Source organism: Callithrix jacchus, chromosome 5 (genome assembly GCF_049354715.1).
Source record: "Callithrix jacchus isolate 240 chromosome 5, calJac240_pri, whole genome shotgun sequence".
Taxonomy (NCBI): Eukaryota; Metazoa; Chordata; class Mammalia; order Primates; family Cebidae; genus Callithrix; species Callithrix jacchus.
Window position 1 is genome coordinate 147,968,582 of NC_133506.1, and position 20,542 is coordinate 147,989,123.

A 20,542-nucleotide genomic window follows, 5' to 3' on the forward strand; every position below is an offset into this window, starting at 1 on the left:
ACATGCAGACTTTTCTGCTTTGTCTAAAAGCTTCCTCTTGATTGTTTTTCCTGCAAAGAGTAGTTGATGTTTATCATGGACCCATAATTCCACGTAGAATACTTATGGGAATCCTAAGTGATACATTTCATTTGCAGAAGTACCAATGAAAGTTGAGTAGTAGTGTCAGGATATTCCTTTATGTTTACATGATAAAGTAAGTCATAGGAAAGATTATTTTCCCTATCAAATTAGAAGCTTATTGTAGCACTATAAACGAGTACATTAAATGCAAAAAGGCTTTTATTATTTTTTAAAGTCAGAAAGAAACCTGACCTCTGAGTCAATGTTTCCTGTCTACCTTATGTAATCCCAAATATCCAAATCTCAGAGCAGATCTTATGGATGGTTTATGAAGGCTTATGTAAGAACTATGACTGTGCTTTTGGTACTCCATTAAACTCCCTGTTTTGGCTATTATATAATTGACACGGAACTAGACTGTTAAAGCCAAAATCCGGGAGGATGCCCAAACCCACGCCGGCATACGTACTTTTATAATGAATTGCTGTTGCCAAATTAGAGGGAACAGCAGGGATGGTGGTTTGCGAAAGAGAGGTAAGAATAGTGTCTCCGGGATTGATGTAATAGAAGACTGTTAGGCTTGGCGATTTTCTGGAGACTTGAATGCTGTGGCAGAAACCTCTCTAGTCCTTTCTGTCTTCTAGCAGAGGCAGATCGACTGGGGAGCTAATGAACCTAAGCCTCAGGCTTCTTTGGAGCCCTCTGGGAGGGGCGCTGGCAGTGTGTTCATGTGGTCATCCCTGAGTTTGTATTTGTACTTTTGGATTCTTTTTTTTTAATAGGGAGAGTACTCTTTTTTTTATTTCTTTTACTTTAAGTTCTGGGGTACATGTGCAGATCTTGCAGGATTGTTACATAGGTATACACATGCCATGGTGGTTTGCTGCCTCCATCCCCCTGTCACCTACATTAGGTATTTCTCCTGACGTTACCCCTCTCCAACCTCCCAACCCCCTGCTGTCCCTCTCCTAGCCCACCAACTCACTAGAGACCCCAGTGTGTGATGTTCCTTTCCCTGTGTCCATGAGTTCTCATTGTTCAGTAGCCACTTATGAGTGAGAACATGTGGTATTTGGTTTTCTGTTCTTGTGTCAGTTTGCTGAGAATGATGCTTTCCAGATTCATCCCTGTCCCTGCAAAGGACATGAACTCACCATTTTTATGGCTGCATAGTATTCCATGGTGTATATGTGCCACATTTTCTTTATCCAGTCTATCCTTGCTGGGCATTTGGGTTGGTTCCAAGTCTTTGCTATTGTAAACAGTGCCACAATAAACATACATGTGCATTTGTCTTTATAGGAGAATGACTTATAATCCTTTGAGTATATACCCAGTAATGGGATTGCTGGGTCAAATGGTATTTCTAGTTCTAGATCCTTGAGGAATCGCCACACTGCCTTCTGCAATAGTTGGACTAATTTACACTCCCACCAACAGTGTAAAAGCATTCCTATTTCTCCACGTCTGGAAGAGTACTCTTTCTGCTCTCCCACTCCCCCAATTATGTAAACCCAAGGTTCCACAAACCCTGAATTTGTCCGTCTCTAACTTATGTTCAAATATTAAATTATAAAGTTGCCTATTCTTCGTTTAATTTTTGTTGTCCGAAAAGATTAAAAAAAAGTCTAGACAATATCATAGTTGACTTGCTGAGAGACTGCAAACTGCTATAACCTAGGGCTGTGTGGAGCCACTGAAATCAGGCACTTACCTGGAGAACCAGCTTTTTGCCTCGTGATCTCACATGCGTGGGACTGTTTTGGTTCAGTGTGTGAACTGGAGATGGAGAAGAATGGAAATGGGGTGGGGAAGGGAGGAAAGTGGGTTAAAGCTCTTCCTCTTCTCAGAGGCAAGATGCCACGGGGAAAGGAAGAAAAAAAAAACTACTGAAAGATGCTTCATTAATAAAATGTTAATTGGAACAGATCGCATCAGCTCCATAGGAGATCCTTCTGTAAGCTTCTTAGGATTGGTCTCTAATACGAATTTTCAACAGTGAGCAAACAAACTCAGTCCTGGAAAATATCCTACAGGAAACAAATGCAGGTTTGGAAGGACTAGATGAATATCAGCTTGTTCCCATTAGCAGTTTTTATGAGCGAGTGGGAGGCTTATAATATCCACCACACACATGTTTGAAATGAGTTGTTGAAAAGAGTCAAGGAGTTTCCCTTTTGCTCTGAAGTGATTTCTACTTCCTGTGTGAATTTGGATGCCTTTCGATCTTATATTCTTGACCCTTCCCACCTCGTCTATCCATCCATCCATCCATCGTCTGTATACCATCTACCCACCCATCCATAGAGACTCTCTTTTTGACCAAACTTTAGTCAGGCTCCCCTGAGCCCTCTTCTCAACTAGGCCTCGGTCTTGGCCTGTAAGAACTGCTGCTTTCAACAAAAACAATTTTATCTGTGCTTCCACCCTCCAAGGGATTTGAAAACACCCTAGCATTGTGTATTAGCCTGTTCTCACCCTGCTAATAAAGACATACCCAAGACTGGGTAATTTATAAAGGAAAGTGGTTTAATTGACTTATAGTTCAGCATGGCTGGGGAGGAAGGAGAAGCAAACACGTCCTTCTTCCTGTGGCAGCAGGAGAGAGAAGAATGAGCAAAAGGGGGAAAAACACCATATAAAATCATCAGATTTCATAAGAACTTAGAGCAGCATGAGGGTAATTGCCTCCATGATTAAATTACCTCCCACCTCGTTCCTCTCATGACACATGGGGATTATGGGGACTACAATTCATGGTGACATTTGTGTGGGGGACAGCCAAACCATATAATGTGGTGTCTAGCACCCTAAGACCATGTTCCTGGGATGACCCAACCTCACTTGCATTCCTACCTAGAAAAGCTCAAGGCTGCCCCAAAGAATTTATCTTTTGTTCTAACTTGTGCAAATGATAATAGGCCCCTGACTTTCCTTTTGTTAGATTATTTATTAAAAACCTGTAATTCTTTCTCTGTGCTTTGAGATGTAATGTGTATCTCCTGCCACCTGAAGTGTCTTCCTCAGTGTCTATGAGCCATTCCTTTGAAATGAAACTATCAGGAAGGATAGGGCTCTGTCCCCTAGTCTCTGTAGGGGGGTAGGAGCCTAACTTGGACAAGTGCATTTCCCAGTCACAGATGGCGTAATCTCATTGGCAAGCCCCCTTGCCTGCTTGCTGGAATGTTCTATATCCTTGACCCTGCTTGAGCTGACACACATTCTCATTTCCCTTCCCTACTTCCTCATTCTCCCTTTAAAACACCCCGTCACCTCTACCTGAATCGGGGTTGATCTCAGTTCTACACTGAAGTCTCTCTTTCTCACTGCAGTAGTACTGGGTAAAATCTGTCTTTACTGCCTTTAACCAGTGTCCAGCTTTTTTTTTTAAGCCACCATCCAACAAAAAAGTTTGAGTGTCTCCACAGGTCAGGCAGTGTCCTATTTATTACGTATGGAGCAGCAGATAAAAACTGTTCCTTGAGGAACGTAAAATGTAATGGAATGAATCAGATGAGATTAAGTAAAGTACTTAATATATCAGGTATGGATAGTGCTATGGAGAAAATAAATCAGAGATGGAGGAGGAGTGAGAGGCGGGGAATTGCTATTTCAAGTAGGGTGGTCAGGGAATGCCTCACTGAGAGGAGATGTTGAGCAGAACCGTAAAGGAGATGGAAGAGTGAGCCACCTGACCGGAGTGCATCTGGCATTTATGGGGAGCACAGGGAGGCAGCTGCAGGCTGCAGTGGGGGAATCTCATGCTCATGGCCAGCTTTTTCGCACAACAGTGGCCCCATCCCCGACTCCAGCCACCTGAGGCTGCCCATGAGCACTGGTGGTGTTCTTAGGGCCTTAGTGGTGTAATGGCTTGGAGCTGAGGGCCTTCCAGGTCATCGGAATCCAGCCTAGACCATACCTGAACAGGAGTAGGAAGGGAGAGTATGTGTCTTCAGTGATGACTCCCACTGGCTTGTCATAGGAAAGGGGCTGGGGACAAGTTCACTTCAGCCTGGAATCCCTTCAGTCACCCTAGAAACAAACAGAAGTGTGATGTGTAAAAGATGTGGACAGTGGTATGCTTGAGGAATGCTCTTGCTTGAGGAATGTCAAGAACCTAGAGCAACTTTCTGAGTGCACCTGAGCCAGAGAGAACCCCTGACTTAAAGGCAACTGGGGTTGGTTAGGGTTTGAGGAGGGGAAATTGCTCAGCCTCTGCATGCCCACATGGCTGTCCTATGTCTGCTAACCAGAACTGCGCCCCACCCTCTCCGCCCCAAACACACACACCATGGACCTGTCAACAGGCTGTCATGGATTTCTCAGTGGAGAAGGTGAAGAAGCCATTGGGGAGCAGCAGCCAGGGGCTGACTGCTGGTTTTTAGTTACAGGCTTCCTGTACTCATGGGGACAGGGATATGGAACCAGGATGGGATAGCTGTTTCCTTTTTTAAGCTGTTAGCTTATAACCATTTTAAACCCTCAACAACCAAAGCAGAAATTTCTCATATAGAAGTTCCTTGGATTGTTTGCTAGTGGGTAGAGAGCAGCACAGCAGCTTGAGTGAGCATATGCAGCTGGCATTAGGGAAGTGGCATTTATAGGAGTCTGATGTTTCAGACTCCTCTCTGTGCCTGTCCTGACTTCATGCTGTCTCTTACTTTGCAAGCTTCTCTCACGTGCCCTATTATGTTTGGAAAATGAGGGACTTAAGGTCATTCCTGGGTATTTGATACTGTTCTTTAGCTTTTGTAAATGGGCCATCTTCCAGTTGTTTGTATATATTCTACATGTTGATTGTATTATATGTAACTAATAATTGATACATAGGAAGCTATTCTAAAATGTAATGTAACCAGGCACTTTTCAAACTCTTAGTGATTATAACCTTGTTATTTTTCTTGGATTTTCTAGATAGATGGTCATATTATCTGCTAAATAAGTAAATAAATCAATAAAAATAAATGGTTTTTAATTTAAAATGAATGATTAGATGAATGAATAGATAAAATAAAAATGATTACTTTGGTTTCTTATTTTTTAAGATGGAGTTTCCCTCTTGTTGCCCAGGCTGGAGTGCAGTGGCACGATCTCGGCTCACCACAACCTCTGCCTCCTGGGTTCAAGCGATTCTCCTGCCTCAGCCTCCCAAGTAGCTGGGATTATAGGCATGCACCACCATGCCCAGCTAATTTTTTATTTTTAGTAGAGATGGGTTTTCTCCATGTTGGTTAGGCTGGTCTTGAACTCCTGATCTCAGGTGATCCACCCGCCTTGGCCTCCTGAAGTGCTGGGATTACAGGTGTGAGCCACGGTGCCTGGCCTGTTCTCTTATTTCTATTTTATATTTTATTATCAGTTAGACTAGATAGAAGAGGAGGAGACATTTTATCTGTTAAGAGATTTAAAACATAAGACTACTGTCTTTCAAGCAAATGTACCTCCCTTGTCCCAGAGAGGATGGGCTGTATGATCTCTGAGGTCCTCTCCTTATTAGTCTTTTTACTCTGTTTACCTTAGATGCATTGAACCAGTAGGTTCAGTTCCCATAGAAAAACAAAACAGAGTGTACACACAGTCATTCTAGTTAAGTCAGCAGTGTATGTGATTAGGGCCAAACCAGTATTGATGACTGACTGATACTGACTTTAGAAAGTCTGACTCAGTTTGGAGAAATGAAAAGCCAACATAGTGCATTAGCATCTATGAAGACAGTAATAATGCAAGTACATTTGTCCAGAAACAGGCTAATATTGCTACGGTGATTTTAAGTGCTTTTTCCTAAAAGTACAATGGAAAAAGCATGGAATATAGAGCCATGGATTATAATAAATGATAATAAAACAGCAGAAGCAAATAATAAACACTTAATAGAGAAGTTTATTTTCCACACTTCCTCAGGTTGCTACTGTAAAGTACTAATGTAAAAACAGTATGAACACTATTTCTGTAAATATGGGAGAAGTAATCTCAAATCATCCAGAATTAATTATCTTTGTCCTAAGCTGTTTGACATTACTCATTCCAAATAGCTTCTCAAGACAGGCAGTATTTTTCTACACACAAATAATTGTGTTCTCAGGTTGCAAATGTTGCCATATATTAAGCCAAACACATTTTTTGCTTCTAATTCTTGTATTACTATTGGTTTACTTCGGGAGAAGTTAATTTGAGAACTGAAATCATGTAGCAGAGTAATTTTGGTTGAAATGGATGTTTCTAAGCCTGATGCATTTTCTATTAGCGTTACATGATATCTTTGGAAGTTTCTACAGTGAACATGCCAAACATTACATTTAATTTTCGGAAGACTCTAGCAAGTATTCTTTTTTTGTTTTTAAAAAAAGATCCACATTGTATCAGTTTAACTGGCAGCTAGTAATTAGTTTTACATTGACTGAGCTAATTTGCCACTACTAGCAGATTTTGAAGTTATTTCAATATAACTGCATTGTCCTCTACCCCCAAACTTTATACTGAATTTTTTATGCTAGGTTTTAGGATTTTAATTTTGATAATAGCCCAAGATACTGGATAAAATGTAAATGTGAGTTAGCATTAATATCAGTTTAGAGAATAATAATGAAAGAAGAAATGTAGCCTGCAACCACATTTCTCCAGGATCAGCACTAGAGAGAGGCAAGTTGAGCACTTGCCTCAGGCACAGAATTTGAGGGACACCAAAACACTCAGTAATACAAATAAAAATTTATGCAGTTTAAAATATCAAAATTAACACAAAAAATCCGTAGTGAACAAAATATCAAAAGTTTAAAGGAAAACGGGATCAGTATTACCGATTTTTCCTTTTGTGTCAGGCTCCAGTTTGGTTTGGAACAGCACTGTTACAGATCCTATCTGTATTTAAAGTTTCAAAATTTTGTTCATCATGGATTTTTTACATTAATTTTGATTTAAAAAAATATTGCATTAATGTATTATTTATCTTGGAAGCACATCTGAATTATTGGAGTAAGGACATTCTGAAAAGTCTCTCATGCACAACAACATTGACAGCACTGGCAAAAATATCAAAATAAGCCATTTTAGAATGGTGGAAATTAACCAAGGGTTTACTACAATCTGAGGACTATTTATTCAAGAAAAAGGACTGAATCTCAGAACAGTCAACTTTGTGATATTTAAACTTACCTTGTTCCCATTCCTTCCTCCCCACCTCCATGGTAGCCTTCAAAATGAACAGCCTAGAAGCCACTGAAAGGAACAAAACAGATTTGAAGCCCTCCAAGATCCACAGTCTCAGAAAATTGTAACTATATGATTGGTCTAGAAGCTTCCTAAAAAAAACTCCATCCTGAAAGCTAGTTTTGCAGAGCCATGGGGCATTTGTGGAAAACAATCAGCAGTAATTATTTCATATCTCAGATGCCTCAGGCAGTGATACCACTTGGGATTAACCAAAAAACTTAAAAGGAAAAATTGGAAAAGGAGATATCTGTGGGGGCTTTAAAAAGCTTTGACATAGTCTTTGGAATCTAGAAGGCCCACGTACATATGTCCAGGAAATACTTAAGGCCCTAATATGTCATCTCAGGCTAACAATAAGGCTTCCGTAAGTAAAGTAGGAAGAGGAGTCTAAGAGTTGTAAACTATCTGCTGGAGTGTTGAAAGCATGTACCCCACTCTGCAACACACAGAACCCCTCAGCAAAGGCTGTTATATATATTGGTTCAAGACATTTAAATAAATCTATCTCATCATCAGCTGATCGCTGAAGCTAGACTTCAGCAGCTGCACATGATAAAGAAAGTAGACTTTACATAATTGGTTTGGGAACTAGACAAACAGCAATAGAAACAATAACAAGTATAACAACAAAACTTTATGTGGGGTGGAATCTTATTTCTAGAGTTACCACATTTAAAAAAATCCAGTTTTCAACATAAAATTTCCACACACACTAACATTTGGGCCATAACAGGAAAAACAATAAAACATATCCCTGAGAAAGTACAGATACTGGACTTATTAGACAAACATTTAAAATTAGCTGTTATAAATGTGTTCAAATAGCTAAAGGAAACCTTGTCTGAAGAATTAACATGTGATGTCTCATCAAATAGAGAATATCAATTTAAAAATGGGAAATTATTAAAAAAGGAATAAAATAGAAATTATGGAATTGAAAAGTACGATTGAATTGAAAAAAATTTACTAGAGAGGCTCATCCACAGATTTGAATTAGCAGAAGCAAGAATTAGTAAACTTTAAATCAATTGAAATTATATACTATGAGGAACAGAAAGTCAAAAGAATGAAGAAAAATGAATAGAACATCAGATATAGGGTACCATTATGAATACCAACATATGTATGATTGAAGTCTCAAAAGGAGAGGAATGAGGAATAGGGGACAGAAAGACTACTTGAGGAAATAATGGAAAAAAACTCAAGTAGCAAGAGAGAAGTAAATAATCATGTAGAGGGATCTTCAGTAAGATTAACAGTTGATTTATCAGAAACTTTGGTGGCTAGAAGATAGTGGAATGATGTATTCAAAATGCTGAAAGGCAAAAATTTGTCTGCCAGTCAAAAATTCTATATCCAGCAAAACTGTTATTCAAAAAAAGAATGAAAAATTAAGATGTATCAGAAAAACAAAAGCAGAGTATTTGCCACCAGCAGACTACCCTACAAGAAATATTAGAGTCTTTCAATTAGTAACTGAAGAACATGAGTCAGTAACACAAATCCACAGGAAAAAATAAAAAGTAGCAGTAAAGGTAATTATATAGGTAAATATAAAAGAGTGCAAACCACGAATAAAATAACTAAAAAATTTATAATAAAAGAAACAGGGAATGAGAATATGCTGAAAAATATCCATTTAACACAAAAGAGTGCAGTAATAGAGAAACAAAAAGACATAAAACATAGCAGACAATAAATAGCAAAATGGCAGATGTAAATCCTGCCATTTCGAGTTACTACATTAAATGAACTAAACACTGGTCAAAAGGCATAGATTGGTAGAATGAATTAAATAAATATGAAATAAACATGACTCAACTATATGCCATTCACCAGACTCACTTTATATATGAAGACACAAATACTTTGAAAGTAAAATAATGGAATAAGATATAACACGAAAATAGCAATAAAAGGAGAGCTGGAATGGGTATACTGAGATGAAGTGAAATAGATTGTTAGTCAAAAGTTATTACAGAAGACAAAGAAGTTCATTACATGTTGTTAAAGGGATCAATTCATCAGGAAGTCAAATATGAACATATGTGTATTTAAGAGTAGATCCCCTAAATATGTGAAGCAGAAACTAATAGAATTGAAAAAAGAAATAGAAAATTCAACAATAATATTTGGATGTTTCAGTATCTCATTTTCTTTTTATTTTGGAGACAGAATCTCACTCTGTTGCTCAGGCCGGAGTACAGTGGTGCCATCTCAGTTCACTGTAATCTCTGCCTCCTGTGTTCAAGCAATTCTCCTGCCTCAGCCTCCCAAGTAGCTGAGACTACAGGTGCATGCTACCGTGCCTGGCTAATTTAGATATATTTTGGTAGAGACAGGGTTTCACTGTGTTGGTCAGGCTTGTCTCAAACTCCTGAACTCAGGCGATCTGCCTGCCTCAGCCTCCTAAAGTGCTGGGATTACAGGTATGAGCCACTGTGTCCGGCCTCAGTACCTCATTTTCAATAATGGGTTGAAACTGAGAAGATCTTATTTTCTTGCTGAAGATCAGCAAGGAAATAAAAGGACTGTATAAACCAACTGGGATTAATAGACACCTAAAGACCACCCGATGGTAACAGAATGTACATTGTTCTTAAATGCCCATAGAAAATTCTTTAAAATAGACTATGTAATAGGTCACAGAACAAGTTTCAATGAAGTTAAAAGAGTGAAATAATACAGAATATGTTCTCTGACCACAGTGGAATGATGTTAGAAATCAAAAGTAGAAGGAAATTTCAGAAACACAGAAAATGTGGAAATTTAAACACTCCTAGTGGGTTAAAGAAGAAATCACAGAGCAAGTTAGAAAATAGTTTGAGATGAATGAAAACAAAAACAGAACATACTGAAACTTCTGAGAGGCAACTAAATCAGTATTTACAGGGATTTTTTTTTTTTTTTGAGACGGAGTTTCGCTCTTGTTACCCAGGCTGGAGTGCAATGGCGCGATCTCGACTCACCGCAACCTCCGCCTCCTGGGTTCAAGCAATTCTCCTGCCTCAGCCTCCCAAGTAGCTGGGACTACAGGTGTGTGCCACCATGCCCAGCTAATTGTTTTGTATTTTTAGTAGAGACGGGGTTTCATCATGTTGACCAGTATGGTCTCGATCTCTTGACCTCGTGATCCACCTGCCTCGGCCTCCCAAACTGCTGGGATTACAGGTGTTACAGGGATTTTTTTAAGCCGTTAATGACTATATTAACAAAAAAAAGATCTCAAACCAACAACCTAACTTTTCACCTTAATAATGTAAAGAAAGAAGAGCAAACTAAGTAAATATATAAATATAAATATATATAATATAAATTATATATTATAGACAAATATAAATATATAATATGTAACAAATATAAATAATAAGTAAACAGAATATAAACTAAATATAGTAAGAACAAGAACAGAAGTAAATTAGAGAATAGAAAAACAATAGAAAAAATTAATAAAAACAAAAAATTGTCTTTTGAAAAGATCAACAAAATCGAGAAACCTTTAATAGAAAAAGAGAGAAGACTCAATGATTAAAATCAGAATAAAGAAGGAGAATCACTACCACTTTAGAGAAATAAAATAAGAACATTATGAGTAAACTTATTTCAATAAACTATATAACCTAAATGAAATGGGTAAATTTCCAGGAAGACATATACTACACCAAACTGACTCAAGAAGAAAGAGCAGATCTGAAGTGACCTGTAATAAGAAAGAAGATTGAGTTAGTAATTGAACATTTTTTCACGAAGAAAAGCCCAGTCTGGGATGGCTTCACTGGTAAATTCTACCAAATGTTTAAAGAAATTACAGCAGTTTTGCCTAATTTTTTTCAAGAAGATAGACGAGGAGGGAACATTTTTGGCTTATTCTTTGAGGCCAGTAGTAGTTTGATACAAAAGCCAAAGACATCACAAGAAAAACATAGGCTGTTATTCTTTATGAATATAGATACAAAAATCTGCAACATATAAAAAGGATTGTATGCCATGAGTAAGTGGGATTTATCTGAGGAAGGCAAGGTTGGCTTAACATCTGAAAATCAATCAATTTATTATATCATATTAAGAGAATAAAATACAGAAACACCCCATAATCATTTTAGTAGAAACAGAAAAAAAAAAAAAACACTTGACAATTTCCAACAGCACTTCATGATAAAGAAACAAAACTAGGAATTGAAGGAAACTTCCTTGACCTCATGAAGGGAATCTATGAAAAACTCACAGCTAACATCATACTTGTGAAAGATTCTTTTTCTTCTAAAATAAGAAGCAGGCAAGGGTGTCTACTCTTTTCACATTTATTCAACATAATACTGAATGTTCTAGCCAAGGCAATGAGGCAAGAAAAAGAAAAGTCATCCAGATTGGAAAGGAAGAAGTAAAATGATCTCTTTGCAGATGACATGATCTTGTATGTAGAAAATTCTAGGTGTTCTATACACAGACTGTGAGCACTAAAAAACAAGTTCAGTAAGGTGGCCATATATAAGATTAATAAAAATCAATGGTATTTATATGCACTTAAAATTAACAACATGAAAATTTCCATTTATAATAGCAAATGGTTACAAAACAGAAGTAGATATTTAGGAATAAAATTAACAAAAGATGTTGAGGACTTGTACACTAAAAACTGCAAAACATTGTTAAAAGGAATTAAAGATAATGTACATAAATGGAAAGACATCCTGTGTTCATGGACTGGAAGACTTAATGTTGTTAAGGTGACAACATTTCCTAAATTGATCTGTAGATTTAATGTAATCTCTATCAAAAACACAGAGGCCTCTTCCCCCTAATAAATTGAAAAGCTGATCCTAAAATTGATATGGAAATGCAAGGGACCCAGAATAGTCAGTGCAATCCTGAAAAGCAGAACAAAGTTGAGGAAATCATATGTCCCGAGTTCAAAACTTAACACAAAGTTAAGGTAATGAAGACAGTGTGGTGTAGGCAAATTATATCATTATAGATCAATGGTATAAGATTGATCTATAAGGCCCAGAAGCAAACCCTTGCATTTATGATTAATTGGTTTTCAAAAGGGTGACAAGATAATGCAAGGAAGAAAGAATGATCTTTTAAATAAACGGTGCTGGAATAAATGGATACCTTTAGGTAAAAGAATGAAGTTATATCCTATTTTATACCATATACAAAAGCAACTCAAAATGGATTATTGACTTTAAAATATAAAACAGCAAGCCTCAGAAAAAAATATATCTTCATGATCTTGGTTTAGGCACTATTTTCTTATATGTGACACCCAAAGCAGGAGTGACGAGTATATAGATTAGTCTTCATAAAAATTATAAATTGTTTCCTTCAGAGGATATCATCAAGAAAAGAGAAAAGGCAACCCAAAGAATGAGATTAAATTTTTGCTAATTATATATCTAAAAGGATCTTGTATCCAGAATATGTTAAAGACGGTTATACTCAATGGTATAACTTTTTTTGGGGTGATAAGGACAAATAACCCCATTAAAAATTGGTCAAAGGGTTTGAGTTGACGTGTTTCCAAAGAAGATATACAAGCAGCCAATAAGCATATGGAAAGGGAGTCCGCGTTAGTCATTAGGGAAGTGCAAATTAAAATCACAATAAGATATCACTACACATCTACAAAGATGGCTAAAATTAAAAAGACAAAGTTAAGTGTGAAGACATGGAAATGTTGGGACCCTGCTACTTGCAGGAGGGTCTGTGAAGTGGTACAGTCATTTTGGGAAACAGTTGATAGTTACTCAAATTATAGGCATGGAGTAACAGTATGACCCAGAAACTATTCCTAAGTATATACTCAAGATAATTGAAAAGTTACATCCACATAAAAGCTTGCACATGAATGTGTACATAATAGCCTCAAACTGGAAACAATCCAAATGTTCATCATCTGATTAATAGTTAAATAAGATGTGGCATATTCATACAACAGAATGTTATTCAGCCATCAAAAGCAGTGAAGTACTGATTCTTGGTACAACATAGCTGAACTTTGAAAGCATTTTGTTAATTGAAAGAAGCCAGACACAAAAGACCACATGTTATATGATTCTATTTATATGAAGTATTCAGAATAGGCAAATTCAAGTGACAGAGTAGATTATTGGTTGTCAAAGAGTGGGCTAAGGAGGACTGTGGAATATCTGCTAATAATATGGGTTTCTTTTGGGGGTGATGAAAATGTTCTGGAATTTGATAGTGACGATGAATGTATGACCTTGTGAATATGATAAAAAAACATTGAATTATACCTTTTAAGATGATGAATTTTATGGTATCTGGGTTACATATCAGTAAAGCTGTTATTTAAGAAATTGTTTATCTTCAGTTTCTGAGTTTTTTAGTTCCCTCTAAGGCAGGTGCTCTGCCTTGCCTTGGTCCTGCCCTGCTTTTCCCTACCAACCTGCTGCCTCAGATTTCAGTAAAATATCTCGATTGGATGATTAGAAACCTGAGGAGTTACATGTGAAGTGCCAGAAGCTGTAGTAGAGAAGGAGCTTAGTGACTTGATAGAACTCTGAAAACAATCTTCTGCGAGCTTGAAGTGGAGGGACAAACTGTGTGTGTTTAGCAGGGCCATGCTCTTCAGCACTGCAGTGCAGTCTTTGATGCTCTGGTTCTATGGCATTAGGAAAGGTTAAATTATGCTTAGCATCATGTCAGTGGATTTATTAATAAGGAAGAGAAAAGGTACACTTTATAGGATATAGTTCTGTTCAATAGAAATATAATGTGAGCTATATATGTAATTTTCTGTTTTCTAGTAACTGCATTTAAAAATCAAAAAGAAACATGGAGTTAATTTTAATATATTTTATATAACCTAAAATACCGTTTTACATTTTTTCATGTTGAATCCTCAAAATAATGTATTTCATACTTAGAGCACATCTCAGTTTAGACACATTCCAAGTGCTCATTGGCCACCCTGACTGAGTGGCTACTATCTTGACAATAAGAGTGATTTTCTTGAAAGTAGATGCAAGGCTTTCAGACACGCAGCATGGTATACTTGTTTTGAGTTGGATCCAGATTCAAATTCTGGCTTTGTCTCTAGCCACGCATTTATTCTTAAAATATTTACTGACATCTGTTCTCAAAAATCATAGTCTGTTTCTGTATAGGGTCAGACATATGAATACTGGAGAGAAGTATCATGTTTTATTGTTCTAATTATTTCAGGACCCAAGGAAGGAAGTGGTCAGTTCTACATTTATTGCAAGACAGAAGTAAATGTTCCCTTCATTGCCCCGTAGACTTGGGCTTGAATCTGGGTGGGGTGCGTTCCTGGCCATGCCTGTCCTGAGCCAGTGGGCAGGTCTTCTGCACGCTTCCTTCTGCATCTTGTTCCTGCATCCATCTGCCCCTGCATCTTGTCTCTTGCTTGCTCTGGCCTGCTTTCCCTTTCACCTACCCCTGTTAGAGATCAGCATGGTCCCCTCATGTTTTTTGTCTTTCAGCCCTCAGCTTTTCTTTTTGTCACATCTGTGCTCTTGGAAAAGAGTCTTATGTTGCAAGGGGGATGCTGAGGGGGTTGGAAGTAAATGGGGACTGGGTGGGAATAAAGAATTGAAAAGATACGCATAAGCCCTTCCACATGCTGGAGGTAATTCCATTCTTATCTTTTAGGTACCATTGCTGATAAGTTGGAATGGAGTCGGTTCATGATATCAAAACCGTTGATGTTGCTCAGAAACATGATGTATGTTGAGCAGTAGATAGTTTAGAAAATTTGATTGTTTCATACTCACTCAGGTTTTCAATCCTGTTTATTTTTTGTTTGGAAAAATTATGAAATTGCCATACGTATAGGTAAAATAATGGTTGAATGTCAGCAATTTTGTATAAGTCAACCTTTGAATAGCAGGTGTTCTGTGGTGTCTATGCCAGTAACATTTCGGAGGAAAATTTGTCTCTGTTCTACCACTGACAATCAATCTTCCTGTTGAACAATTTAGAGAAGAGAGCAAGTTGCTGAGTTTTTGAATTCAAGTGTTCTTAAGGATTTAATTAATATTAATATTGTTAATATTGTAGGATTCATAGTTCATCTGGTTTTTTTATTGCTTCAGAATTAAAAGAAAATAAGCATTACAGTATAAATTTGGCACATGAGAAAATTAAAATCTATAAAATGGACTTGATTATTCATGTATCAGAGATATTCTTACCCTGACAAAAGTCCTGTCTTAAGTCCTTAAGATACTTCATTTATATAGTGTATTTAAGAATCAGTTTTCAGATCATTAACTACTTGAGGGATTAATATAGAAAGAAAATTGAAGTCATGTAATCCAGGAGGATTAATCTGAAAACAAGATTAAGGATCACTAAAATCCTAGACTCAGCCAATGGAAAAGATGGTGAGTTGATGAAGCACCTCCAATTGTGAAGAGTTTATCTGTTGTATAATTATTGTGTAGATTCAAGGACTTCTGAACTAACTTTATGTTTTGGTGAGACGACCTATTATATGAAATTACTTTTTATGCTTTCCTGAATCTTTCTCTTTCTGAATTTTCCTGTATTTTTTTCTTTTTAAGGTTTCCACAGCCGGATTGTTTACTAGGGCCACTTTGTCACCAATGGCAGTAAAACTCATTTTCTGGGGAGCAGGGTGAGTTCATGAAGATTTCTACTTGATTTATTATTCCATTTGATTTATGTCTCTAATTGTCTCTCAAATGTTGTTTACTTCCTGATACTCAAGGTAAATAGCTGGTGGCAGTTTTTTTTTTAAATGATATTATTAAACAAGTCAATGAAAATAAATTGTCATTTGAAAGCTTAATTTTTTTTAAAGCTGTGAGGAATCTAGTTAGATATTGACTGAGTTCAAGTAACATGTTAGTGATTTTAAATTTGTAGAGGTTGTTTAGAATTGGCACCTCTTACTAGTAATTAATCTTCTGTAACAAAGGGTCATGTTATTGTTAACATGTGTTTAGTAATTTTTTTTTTTTTTGAGAGTCTTACTGTTGCCCAGGCTGGAGTGCAGTGGCGTGATCTTAGCTGGCTGCAACCTCTGCCTCCTGGGTTCAAGCAGTTCTCCTGCCTCAGCCTCCCGAGTACCTGGGACTACAGGCACGCACCACCATGCCTGGCAAATTTTTTGTGTTTTTAGTAGATTTGGGATTTCACTGTGTTAGCCAGAATGGTCTTGATATCCTGACCTTGTGATCTTCCTGCCTTGGCCTTCTAAAGTGCTAAGATTACAGAGCCACTGGTGTTTAGTAATACTAATGGATAGTCATGGGACATGAGCTTTTTTTTTTTGAGATGAAGTTTCGCTCTTGTTACCCAGGCTGGAGTGCAATGGCGCAATCTCGGCTCACCGCAACCTCTGCCTCCTGGGTTCAGGCAATTCTTCTGCCTCAGCCTCCCGAGCAGCTGGGATTACAGGCATGCACCACCATGCCCAGCTAATTTTTTTTGTATTTTTAGTAGAGACGGGGTTTCACCATGTTGACCAGGATGGTCTTGATCTCTTGACTTCGTGATCCACCCGCCTTGGCCTCCCAAAGTGCTGGGATTACAGGCTTGAGCCACCGTGCCTGGCCAACATGAGCTTTAAGTAGGGGATATACTTGATAGCTGAAGTTACTGGAGAAAAAGACCAGACTGGGAGGAAAAAAGTGAATGCAGTGCAAACAGTCCATTAAACTAAGCAGAAGCTTTAGTGAACAGCCAAGACCACAGAAAGCTTAAAACGTTTGAGAGAAGCTTTTCTGAGGTCTGCTGCTAGCCCATATGGCGCTTTGTGCAAATTAGACAAAGGCACTCCTCTGTAAGACATTTCACTTCTATCTGATGGGAAATTAGTGAGCTAGAGTAAGACACTTTATTGCCATGTGCTGGGAAATTGTAATATAAATAATCAAATTACCCATCTTTAAATGATCCAAGTTTTAATAAAAATACAAATAGCTTTTAAATGAGTAGAGAGATGCTCACGATGAGACTGATGCCTCCTTAAACGTGATGCTCTTCCGCAGTGCACAACCTGAGCAACTGGCAGTCTGGCTCTGCTTTGTTGAGATTCAACTTATGATAGACTCTAAGAAGGGACACTTTTTATTAAGGTCTAGTCATAGGGGACAGAGGATAGAAACAAGAGTTTTAGGTTTGGCTTTGATTAGAAACTTGGGTGGCTTGAAAGAAACTTATCAGAAGCACAGTAGCTATAGGTTTGGCATCCCAAAGGGGTAGCCTGAGCTTTCTAGGGCAAAAACTAGGAAAGAAACACCCGAAATGTGCTTTAACTAAATTTATGACTGAGTTTCTGCCATGTGGTGATTTATAGTATGTGCTTTCAGATTTGCCCTACTTAAATAATGAAAGCTTCATTCTATAGATCACCACCTGTGTGAAGTTCTTGTTCTCAAAGACAATTTAAACCTGGATTTTTTTTCCCAGTGAAAGAGATTTGCTTTCCGATTGTTGAGTGCATTAGTAATGGATGGTTCTTCATTACTTACAAATTTTTGTAATTAATCTCCTGATGAAACAAAAAGCTATTATGTTGCTGTTAATGTATATCTGTTAGATACTGGTTAACAAATACGGGCTAAGTGGGATGTGGCAATACTTTGGGGCCAGATTTAGGGGCGACAGGTGGAGTATGTGACTGGTCTTTGAAAAGTTATTGAGAGGCCAGGCTCAGTGGCTCACACCTGTAATCCCAGAACTTTGGGAGGCCAAGGCAGGCAGGTCAGGAGTTTGAGACCAACCTGGCCAACATGGTGAAATCCCATTTTCACAAAAATATAAAAATTAGCTGGATGTCATGGCGGGTGCCTGTAATCCCAGCTACACGGGAGGCTGAGGCAGGATAATCACTTGAACCTGGGAAGTGGAGGTTGCTGTGAGCAGAGATTGTGCCATTGCACTCCAGCCTAGGTGATGGAGTGAGACTCTGTTTCAAAAAAAATGTTATTGAGGAAATTAGAACACATATGGGAAAAAGTCATATGCAGTGCGGGTAGGTGGATGTGGTGGTCATGGTAGTTGGGTGATGTAGTGAGTCATGGGTGGAGGTGGTGGAGGTTGTGGGGTGGTGAGGTTGGTGGTGGCTGCTGGAGTGGCTGGATGGTTGGTAGTGGAGGGCTGGCAGCTGCCATCGTGGCACTGAAGACACCTAAGAAGGAAGAGGTGGTAGGTTGAAAAGATGCCGGCTGTGGACACAAAGTATGTGGCCTAAGTAAAAGCTTTCATTTTCTTGGGTGCTGGGGACGAATTGCCCAGAGGGATGTTCAAGGGGCCTCCTCTTTGTGGGATGCAAAGTTTGTTTTCTTATTGTGTCATTTATCCCCTTCGTCCCCATTCCTATCCATGCCTATGGTGGAGGATTTGATACTCTAAATACAGAAGCACAGAAACATGATCGTTTACGGAAACCATTCATGAGATTTAGGGCAAAAGGCCCCAGTGTTACTTACATCTAAAATGACCTCCCTTCTGTTCCCCTAAACACAAATGATCTATGTGTTGAAGAAACAAATGTAGTTTTCTTTTTTTAATGAGTGGAGGAGGCAGAAGGAAAAAGGGAAACCGGATAAGGGAGGCTTAGATCAGTTAATTCCTCCCACCCCATAGTTGTTTAGCTGTCTGTTTTACTTTGTGGATAATATCTTTGCCTGTGGAACACCAAGGGGAGTGAGAATGTGAAGACACTTTGGATCTGATGTTTGGCACCTGTGATACTGAGCTAATAATTTTGTGTTTCATGTTTCCTTATCTTTCAATAGAGAGAATGATATTCCTTCTTAGAGAACACAGAGGGAATATTTGTGAAAACACTGGCTTAATGACTACTAAAATAAAACAGTGTCATAGGTTTGATGACAATCTGGTATTCTCACTGTCCTGAATCTTTTATGATTTTTGGATTGAAATATTTTATCACTGTATGGTCCAAATAGTTGTCCTCATTATTTTAAAGAAGAGATCCTTCATGGTGATTCTGTAAAGATATACATACTCTGCAGCAAGAGAGATTTAGGATAGCACAGCTTTTGAAAGAAGGGAGTTGGTGGGTTATTCTGTGATGGAGGCTGTCAGATTAGGTTATAGAGCACCATGTGCTTGATGCATGCTTAATGGGATGCAATGACTTTACCCTGTGCAGATGCTAATAACAGCCACATACAGTGGGTGCTGCTAGTTCAATACTGTGCTGAGCCTAACACTCATTATCTCACTGGCTCCTTAGAAACCCCTCTGGGGCAGGTGCTGCCATGGCTCTCAGTTTACAGCTCTGAGAGGTGAAGGGTGAAGCTGAAGTTGTAGGGAGACAAGCCTGTCGCCACTAGGCTTTCCTGCCTCCTTGGACCCGGACTGGCTCCACTCTTTAATGTCTTTTTCATTTCTCAAATGTTGTGCATTTCAGTCTAGCTCGTTTCATCCCTCGGAGCTGATTTAAAATATAGCAGATAATTTTATCATTAGAGGACATCAGCTGAACAAGGCCAGGGGAATCCTAGAACTAAATTTGTGCCACATAATAAGATGTGAGGGGATTGTTGGCTGCAATTGGTTTCCCAGAGACCTTAGAGATTTCTATGTTTTTCATTTTTCTACCAGAGAAGGCCCTGTGATTCAGAAGTATCTAAATTACTGAAATATCCTCAGCTTTGGAGAATATGAAGAAACCCAGCAGTGTGTGCATCTTATTTTCTGCTTTAAAATTATCCTCAAGAATAGATTAGAAGCACCAGGGCCTCAGAGTCTGTTTTCTCAGGCAGGGTAAGGTTTATTTTTCCCCCTAATTCATCTTTTTCCTTAAGCAGAAAACACAGGAGGAAAAAAAGAGACTAAACGCATTTTAATATTTAAATTCATAGATCAGGAGAAAAAAAAAGACCAAACACATTTTAATATTTAAATTCATAGATGCAGAGCTCAGAATTTTAGTATATTAGTTATAGGGATAAAGGAGGTGGTTGAGGATTCAGTAAATGTCACATGGGCAATTCTCTTAAAGATGATAGAAACCGTATAAGGCTCTTTGTTGTCCATTTTTAAATGGTGCATAAGACTGCAATTTTCCATGTATCCCTCTCTCGTATGTACTGTTATGTAGCTGCTGTAGCCAGGAATTAAACCTGTGGTCTGTTTGACATGAGGCCAGATTTTATTAAAGTAGGTCATCAGGGCACACAGAGGGGGCTGGGTCACACTGGCACTGTGTCATCTTTGGAGATTAAATGGGTAAGCATGCCAGTAAGCAAACGGAATGGCTTTGCTCCTGCTATTAGAAGCA

The 20,542-nt window shown here is 38.2% G+C and overlaps 1 protein-coding gene across 7 annotated transcripts in view; it reads left to right on the forward strand.

The window, feature by feature from the left end:
* The first annotated feature begins 477 nt into the window (after positions 1-477).
* Positions 478-20,542, forward strand: part of MTUS2 (microtubule associated scaffold protein 2) — a 744,933-nt gene continuing 724,868 nt past the window's right edge. For 5 of the 7 annotated variants that reach the window (XM_054256733.2, XM_035303349.3, XM_035303357.3 and 2 more), the window contains exon 1: positions 15,837-15,898. The gene's annotated coding sequence lies outside the window, so the exon portion shown is untranslated. Of the gene's footprint in view, positions 598-15,824; positions 15,899-20,542 lie in introns of those variants that run through there. The other 2 variants (XM_078375228.1, XM_078375229.1) reach the window with 1 other exon arrangement.